The sequence below is a fragment of the Pinus tabuliformis genome, chromosome J (assembly GCF_031772625.1).
Source record: "Pinus tabuliformis cultivar Carrire ecotype Pingquan chromosome J, CPIR1, whole genome shotgun sequence".
Lineage (NCBI taxonomy): Eukaryota > Viridiplantae > Streptophyta > Pinopsida > Pinales > Pinaceae > Pinus > Pinus tabuliformis.
In genome coordinates, this window is record NC_142295.1 from 1,035,843,774 (window position 1) to 1,035,853,362 (window position 9,589).

The 9,589-nt window shown below is 37.1% G+C and overlaps 2 pseudogenes; both read left to right on the forward strand.

Annotated features, from left to right (window-relative positions):
• Positions 1-3,485: 3,485 nt before the first annotated feature.
• Positions 3,486-4,792, forward strand: LOC149230400 (ubiquitin-like-specific protease 1D pseudogene; annotated as a pseudogene).
• A 3,233-nt stretch (positions 4,793-8,025) lies between these two features.
• On the forward strand, positions 8,026-9,332 carry LOC149230401 (ubiquitin-like-specific protease 1D pseudogene; annotated as a pseudogene).
• The last annotated feature ends 257 nt before the right edge of the window (positions 9,333-9,589 follow it).

Genomic DNA, 9,589 nt, shown 5'->3' on the forward strand with positions numbered 1-9,589 from the left:
TGCAATACTGATTGGGCAGGAAAGAGAAATAATGTAGTTTTGGAAGTCAGTGAGCGAGGTTGAAGGGATTTTGCACTGCTTCAGACAACTTCGTAGTTCTGGGAGGAAAAGCAAGCCCATTGATTGTGCAGTTGCACAATTCAAGAGCTCAGGGTTTGAGATTGAGCTCAGATATTATGCATTGCCCAGTTGGGGCTAGGTTGGAGGGATGAAGTGCGCAATTTTTGGAACCAAAGGTCAGGTTTGGGCACTATAATTGCATAATGCACAGTGTTGGGAAGTGGGAACTGCACATTGTACAATGTCAAGGGATAATGATGCAGCTTGAGAGTTCGAAATACGTAGTGCGTAGTTGAGGAAGGTTGTATGAGGCTATGTTGCTGGGGAATTTCTGGAAATTGGCTAAGTGTGGGACGAAAGAGACTGATGTGAACAATGATATGACTTGAGTCTTATCACACACTTGAAACACTTTGACGACACAACAACATAGATGCAGCTATAATGTCATAGATTGTCATTGTCAATGTGAATTGGATTTCAACATGGATTATACATCGCATAGGCACAGTCTCGATGGAACATGCTATCCTTGTCCAAGATTTCATAAAAGAATGTGCTCATGCACTTGTTACGGACTGAGCAAGTGTGAGAAAGGGACTTTGAAACTTCCAATCCAAGAAAGGAGCTCAAAAGCATCAGTTGACCAAGAAGTGACTACAAAACCACCGATCGCAAGATCTGTAGTATGCTCCAATATTCGTGTGTACGCAAAAATTTTGGAGAGTGTTTATCGCAGCGACAACGGAGCCATGACCTACATGATGCAAAGATTTCTTTCAAAATTTCTATAATCACTTGAAGCATATAAATATACAAATGGATCAACATTGGATTGATTCAAACTACTTTGTGACTGCGGATGGGAAAAGTGAGTTTGATGGGGCTAGGGCATGCATTAAAAATATAGTACAAAGGATGTAGATGAAGTTTACAACAAATTTCCATGCCTAACGAGCAAAATCTATAATCCAATGATGCCCCATCGTATTGTTAGATGGAGAAAACGAGCAACAAATATCAATAGGGACATGTCATATGTTTGGAGTTTAGAAAGTTGTCATTAAGGGTAGATAGGATCTAATGCCTCCTTCCTTATCCTACCTTTGTAAATCCTTCAATACTATATCAAGTTGTTCCTCAAATTTGTTCTTAAGGGGGGGTGTTAGAATTTTTAGACACTCAGTATTTAGTTAAGATCACCTTGATCTAATGTGTCTTTAGATAGTAGTGTGTTTCTTTAGTATGAATTAATTGCATTGTAATATGATGGTTATGATATGTTCTAAACATAGAGTTATATGATAGCTCATATTCTCTTCAATTATAATGACTATTGATCTATGGCTTAACGCTTTATTGGTCCATGGTATCTATTTGAAGAACATGGAGGGTCATTGTTGATGATTAGTTTTTAGAAAATTTCTTATGTAAAACTTTCTTTTGCATTAATAAAATTGCCTAAAGTGGCCATGTTGGCTAGGAGCATGGACCATTTCCCTCTTAGAGGGTTCTAAGCATGTACAAATATTGGTGTTATGATATTTTCTCTAGTTGTGTGATTGATTGTTAGAAGTGTTCACCTTGTATGGAATTCCCTATTTTCCTCGACAATTATGAGAAAACCATTAACTAAAAAAACAAACTAGAAAGGTATTATCATTAACCTTGATCAATTTGAAAAGCTCAATCACTTGATGCACTTCTCAATGGGATACACTAATAATTTAAATAAATATCATAACAATAATATCATGGGATAAAACTATGTGCCACTATAAACCATCTATGATATATTATTGATTGAGTCAAGGATTCCATAATACAACAATGTATAGTTATAGAGTATGAACTTGTCAACACTAGTAATGGGAATCCCTTATGATTGTAATGATTTATCACTTGACCTTGCAATCCTACATACTATAACTTTTAAACTCATATAATTAATTGCTACAAAAATATTCTTAATAAAACATAAAATATGTAATGACAAACACACACATTAACATAGATATTTTATCTTAGAAAACCAAACCAATAAATTCAAAAAGATTTTTTAAATATAATATTATTATATATAATATTACAGTACAATATATATCCTACAACATACATAAACCAACAATACATTTACCTTGGAATAAAATAAAACATAGTTCCTTAACCAAAACTACAAACTCATGGGAAAAAATTCCATGCATTGCCAACCCACTTTTAGCAACAAATATGTGGCCAGAGTCACAAAAAATGGATGCAGAAGACTTCCCACTAAAGAAAAATTGGGGTCACTACCCCTCCCCACCTCCCCCTCCCAAATAATAACTACCCTACTATGCTCAGAATAATGTACAACACTTGTATATAGTTGCACAAAGAATACAACACATACCCAACATTCTCCCACTTATTGTTGTTTGCATATAGGTATTCTTAGCAGTACATGATCAACAATAAATGGAAATAATTCCCATAGTTTCTATACACCAAGAGAACTTCATAGTGCTCACATATTTTTATAATGAACTCACAACATTCTTCAAAGTGTCTACCTTCACCAACAACATCTTTTTTTCTTCAACCATATCTCTCACAGGCTGATATTAAACATCAATATGCTTTGTCTTTCAATGATAAGATGGGTTATTTTCTAGGAAGATTGCACTCTAACTATCACAATCTATCCTTATAGCCTGTTTGACCAACCCAATACTTGAACAAAATCTCAGTAACCATATTTATTTGTTTCTTGCTTGAGTGAATACCATGTATTCAACTTCTGTAGTTGAGTGCCACGAAAAATTGCCTCTTGCTCATCCAAATAGTTTAAACACATACCCACTTGTAGGTCTTCAATGATCTAGTTACCCAACCCAATCTCCATAAACAACACCATGTATGTTCAATCCTATTCTTATTTGGTAGTGTTATCACTCAAGGAAAATATTTTAAATTCTGAACATCAATTTTTAAATTGTTATAAAGGTTTGGTGTTAGTCCCTTTGCAGGTTCCTGCAGATGAAAGTCACGTTTTTCTTCTCTATCAGGATTAGGCTTTTAGGCTTATCTTTCTCAAGATATGGACAAAATTGGTATTGCTGGGTCAAATGGCACTCCTTACATATGACAGCTGGCAAGAAAAGTTCGAACAGGCCAAAGCAGATGGGTTTTCTTGCTTACGTGGATTATGGGTGCTTCGCCAAATTCTGTTATCAATATTCATGAAGCTTTTGATAGCACTCTGTGTGCCATATGTCTTTGCCCATGATTATAATGCAAATTGAATAACAGCAGTTATCCTGACAACACATAGCATGAATGAAGCATAGGCCCTTTGTACATGCATTGGAATTATGGTTGGAGGGCGGCTCTGTTGTCTTGGAAGTCCCCAACATTTGAAAATACGCTTTGGCAATTCTGGAAATGATCAGCAAAGTTCGCATGATAGACAAATCAGAAACAGTAGTTGCTCTCCGAGGAAGTCTGTTTCTTCTAGTTCTAGCAGTAGTTGCAGCAATCAAGGGAAGTTGACATATATGAGTACCAGAAGTAATCAATTGGGATCTTCTCAGTTTTCTCCTATTATTGAAGAGAATGGCTGCAGTCGAACAGATGGACAAGGGGTGGCAGATTCAACTTATGCTACACAAAGTTCAGTAAAAGAGTGCTTCTCTTTTACACCAGAAAGTTCAATGAAGAAGGTTATAGTTGTTTTGGATGAAGGTGATGAGAAACCAAAGAGGCAGTATGAGGCCCGTAGAATATCTGCAAGACGGAAAAAGGACATCCGAATTTACTACCCTGAAAGAGACCATCCAGAATCTGTTGAAATTTGTCTCTCTGACATGGAATGCCTGGCTCCCTTACAATTTTTGTCTTCAGCAATTATAAACTTCTACATACAGTACCTCCAAAGATCTGAATTTCTACGTACTGAGCACAAGAATGACTATCACTTCTTTAACACTTTCTTTTATAGTAAACTCGAGGAAGCTTTGGATTCTAAGTGTAAGCAAGAAGATGGGAATTCCTTTGCAAAGCTTCGGAGATGGTTTAAAGGAGTAAACATATTTGAGAAAGCGTATATCTTTTTGCCAATTCATGCTTGTCAGCATTGGAGTTTGGCAATTATCAGTATTCCTGCCAGAGAAGATGAAGATGGTCCCATTATTCTTCATTTGGACTCATTGGGTTTACATACTAGTCGGACCATCTTTGAAAATATTCGGAGCTACTTGAAAGCTGAACGGGAACATTTAAATCAGGCCGATGTCCCTGTACAAGTTCCAATTGCAGAGAAAATATGGAAAGATTTGCCACGCAATATTCAAGAGAAGAAAATTCAGGTACCTCAGCAGGAAAATGATTACGATTGTGGTTTGTTTGTTCTTTTCTTCATGCAACGTTTCATTGAAGTAGCCCCGCCAAGACTAAGAAAGACAAATTTGGATAGGTTTGGTAGAAAGTGGTGCCAACCTGCTGAAGCTTCACATTTGAGAGATTCAATTAGAATCTTGCTTGAGAAGCATTTCAAAGAAGCAAAAAAAAAACATTCAGGATACTATGGATAATGGTTCACTTCCAGTAGTTCTAGAGGACTTGGAGTGAAAGCAAAGTTTATTGAGGATATGGTACAGGATGTTCCTATCAATTCTTTAAAATCCATTTTGAAGAAGCACCTTCACCATTTTTATAGATGCCTGTGTGGTGGCTTGAAAGACGGGATGTCAAAATTGCTGTAGAAAGTATTAAGGGCCTGAATACTTTGGTGATGCCATCCGAGTAGGATTTGCTCTCTATGATACAAGCTCTTATTCTGTCCAATAAAATTGATTTTCATTCCTCAAGGGAAGGGATTTGCAAGGCTATTTGTATCAAGAAGTTGATTGTGAAGCATTTGAGGTCTATTGGATACAACTCTGCAGTTTGTAAGTCAGAGTGGAAGGGAACTGATAAAGTTCCAGGGGTTGAATATGAGTACATAGATGTGAAGACCAGAAGTGTGAACGTAAGGCCAATGTGGATAATTTAGTGCTTCGTTCAGGTGTCAAGACAGTAAAGCGGCGTGTTAAGAGGGTAAAGTGGGGATTGAAAGATGAAATTTGTATTGCTTCTGCTGTACAAGATGGTATAAATCGTGGTGCACATGGTGTGACATCTTTAAAAGATGCAATGTCTTTTTCCAAGCATCAAGCGTTTTGGACTGAAGTGACTAGAAAATTTAAAGAGGAGATTGGGCACTATCTATCAACAGATAAGCTGTTTCAAAAGTTTAGGAGCATGAAGTACAGGTACTTGAGTATTAAGCAGAGTGATATCCAAGAATTCAACAAGCATGATAAGGACCTTTTTCAATCTACTTGAACAGGTTTTTGGCAATAGTAGCTGTGTCACTTCTGATTCAGATATTAAAAGACAAGACAAATCTGGTGCTCCTTTTTCAGGCAATGAAATTGAAGATAAGGTATACAAACAGAGTAGAGTCTAAGACTGTGATTTTTGGGAACAATTCAGCAGTTTCGTAGCGCGCTACGAAACTGCTGAAGATGTTGTTTTTAACGCAAGTCAAGTAGTTTGAATTATAAGCGGGAATTTTGAAAGGGAAAACTTTATGACAGAGCATTGTATTTGGCTTATGTAAAGACAGAGTTTCAGTAATATAATTTGGCTTTACTTCTCAGGATTCATGAAGGATTTCTATGTTCAGAATGTGTGATCTTTTCCTTTCCTAAATTTTTTACAGTTGTATAAATGTATAATCACTCAGAATTCACTGATTGTGCTCTGATTTCCTGTATGCATTTATAAACTGTGGTTTCATATGAGTTATGTTCTGAATATTCAAATGCAGAATGCCCTGACTTCTATGTAAAGTCAAGATCCTTGTTTATTGAGGTGTTGTTGACTCCATAGGCCCAATGGAAACTTGTTTAATGTTTTTCCAGCATCTATATTTGTCACAGTTATTTCACAAAGAGTTAGCCATCTTATCTTAATCCAAATCATAAACCCATTTAGAGAGAGCCCTCTCAGGTTGAGGAGGCTAAGCCTCAGCCTAAAGTAGGTTTGAAATAGTTACTTAGAGTCAACCTGACCAGCAGCCTATCAGGGTCTGATTTTGAGATAACATTTTGGTGCGTCTGCCGGGAGCCTGAAGATTATTCTTTCCCGAAATCAAGAGACTGAACTTCTGAAGGTAGCAGGAGCTCAGAAGAATTTTCGAGGCTGCAATCTACCTTGGCGACTCCATTGTTGAAGAATTCAAAATTCATACATTCATGGTGATTCCACTGGAGTTATGAAGGACCCAGATGCTACCATTCTTATTTCAAGGTATGCATGCATAAATTTTTCAGGAATTCATGGTTTCCCAAATCATTTTCCCAAGGATGCATATTTTCTAAGGAATAGTCCAAAATTCAATGGAGAAGATTTGAGTTTAACTTTGAAGCATATATCAGATTTTTGTGATTTTACAGAGCTTCTTAGAGTTAAACATGAGGATGTTTGCATTATGTTGTTCTATGATTCACTTCAAGGGAAATGTAAACAGTGGATTGAAAGCTTTCCTACCAAATCCATTAAGTCATTTGAAGACTTTTGGTTTATGTTTTTGGAGGAATGGATAGATAGATCAGAGGTGGTGGCAAACTCTCCTTCAGTCCAAGGTTTCAAACAATGGAATGATGATCATATTAATGAAGAAATAGATGAAAGTTTTTCTTTGTCCTTGTCTTCATATCTAAAATCATTTGAGTGCAAGGCAGAGGATAAGATGAAATTTTTGGATGAAGTTGCTAAAGATATTGAGAAAGACATTGAAGGTTTACAAGGTCAAATTCAGGCATATAGTCTTCATAATCATGATCATTATTTTCAGAAGCTTTCTATGGCAGAACACAAGGAGAGAGTGTTGTTTCCTTTCTCTTTCACGATTGAGGAAGTGTACACTGTTGTTGAAGATCAGTTTGCACAACCTAAAAGTTACAAGAATCATCAAGCTGATCATGTATTCTGGGATCCTATAGCCAAATATATGGAAGAGTTTTACTCTCCAGTGTTTCAGTTTTTCTATGAAGATCAGAGGAAATTTCAGTGGCAGTGGTCATCACAATATCATAGTTACTCTGAACTCCGATGCAGTAAAAAAACTCAAATATCAGATAAGACAAATGATTGGCTACATTGGAAATTTCACATTGATTGAGCTGAAAGAAATTTGAATTGTTAGGGTAGGTAGGTAGGAAAATGCAAATAAGCTCAAGGTTGACTGAGCATTTTTTTTCAGTAGATGTAGATTTCTTTCTCCTACAGTGATCATCAAGCTTAAGCTCGAGGTGAAAGCCCAAGAAGCTGGAAAGGAATGTTTATCAAGAAAATCTATGTTTTTCATAAAGAGGACAAAGCACTGGACCTGCATGTTCTTAGTGTACCGCAGGAGCACACTATCCCAAGTGGAGCCACCTGTTATCACTCAAGGAAAATATTTTAAATTCTGAACATCAATTTTTTTATTGTTATAAAGGTTTGGTGTTAGTCCCTTTGCAGGTTCCTGCGGATGAAAGTCACGTTTTTCTTCTCTATCAGGATTAGGCTTTTAGGCTTATCTTTCTCAAGATATGGACAAAATTGGTATTGCTGGGTCAAATGGCACTCCTTACATATGACAGCTGACGAATAAAGTTCGAGCAGGTCAAAGCAGATGGGTTTTCTTGCTTACGTGGATTATGGGTGCTTCGCCAAATTCTGTTATCAATATTCATGAAGCTTTTGACAGCACTCTGTGTGCCATATGTCTTTGCCCATGATTATAATGCAAATTGAATAACAGCAGTTATCCTGAAAACACATAGCATGAATGAAGCATAGGCCCTTTGTACATGCATTGGAATTATGGTTGGAGGGCGGCTCTGTTGTCTTGGAAGTCCCCAACATTTGAAAATACGCTTTGGCAATTCTGGAAATGATCAGCAAAGTTCGCATGATAGACAAATCAGAAACAGTAGTTGCTCTCCGAGGAAGTCTGTTTCTTCTAGTTCTAGCAGTAGTTGCAGCAATCAAGGGAAGTTGACATATATGAGTACCAGAAGTAATCAATTGGGATCTTCTCAGTTTTCTCCTATTATTGAAGAGAATGGCTGCAGTCGAACAGATGGACAAGGGGTGGCAGATTCAGCTTATGCTACACAAAGTTCAGCAAAAGAGTGCTTCTCTTTTACACCAGAAAGTTCAATGAAGAAGGTTATAGTTGTTTTGGATGAAGGTGATGAGAAACCAAAGAGGCAGTATGAGGCCCATAGAATATCTGAAAGATGGAAAAAGGACATCCGAATTTACTACCCTGAAAGAGACCATCCAGAATCTGTTGAAATTTGTCTCTCTGACATGGAATGCCTGGCTCCCTTACAATTTTTGTCTTCAGCAATTATAAACTTCTACATACAGTACCTCCAAAGATCTGAATTTCTACGTACTGAGCACAAGAATGATTATCACTTCTTTAACACTTTCTTTTATAGTAAACTCGAGGAAGCTTTGGATTCTAAGTGTAAGCAAGAAGATGGGAATTCCTTTGCAAAGCTTCGGAGATGGTTTAAAGGAGTAAACATATTTGAGAAAGCGTATATCTTTTTGCCAATTCATGCTTGTCAGTATTGGAGTTTGGCAATTATCAGTATTCCTGCCAGAGAAGATGAAGATGGTCCCATTATTCTTCATTTGGACTCATTGGGTTTACATACTAGTCGGACCATCTTTGAAAATATTCGGAGCTACTTGAAAGCTGAACGGCAACATTTAAGTCAGGCCGATGTCCCTGTACAAGTTCCAATTACAGAGAAAATATGGAAAGATTTGCCACGCAATATTCAAGAGAAGAAAATTCAGGTACCTCAGCAGGAAAATGATTACGATTGTGGTTTGTTTGTTCTTTTCTTCATGCAACGTTTCATTGAAGTAGCCCCGCCAAGACTAAGAAAGACAAATTTGGATAGGTTTGGTAGAAAGTGGTTCCAACCTGCTGAAGCTTCACATTTGAGAGATTCAATTAGAATCTTGCTTGAGAAGCATTTCAAAGAAGCAGAAAAAAGCATTCAGGATACTATGGATAATGGTTCACTTCCAGTAGTTCTAGAGGACTTGGAGTGAAAGCAAAGTTTATTGAGGATATGGTACAGGATGTTCCTATCAATTCTTTAAAATCCATTTTGAAGAAGCACCTTCACCATTTTTATAGATGCCTGTGTGGTGGCTTGAAAGACGGGATGTCAAAATTGCTGTAGAAAGTATTAAGGGCCTGAATACTTTGGTGATGCCATCCGAGTAGGATTTGCTCTCTGTGATACAAGCTCTCATTCTGTCCAATAAAATTGATTTTCATTCCTCAAGGGAAGGGATTTGCAAGGCTATTTGTATCAAGAAGTTGATTGTGAAGCATTTGAGGTCTATTGGATACAACTCTGCAGTTTGTAAGTCAGAGTGGAAGGGAACTGATAAAGTTCCAGGGGTTGAATATGAGTACATAGATGTG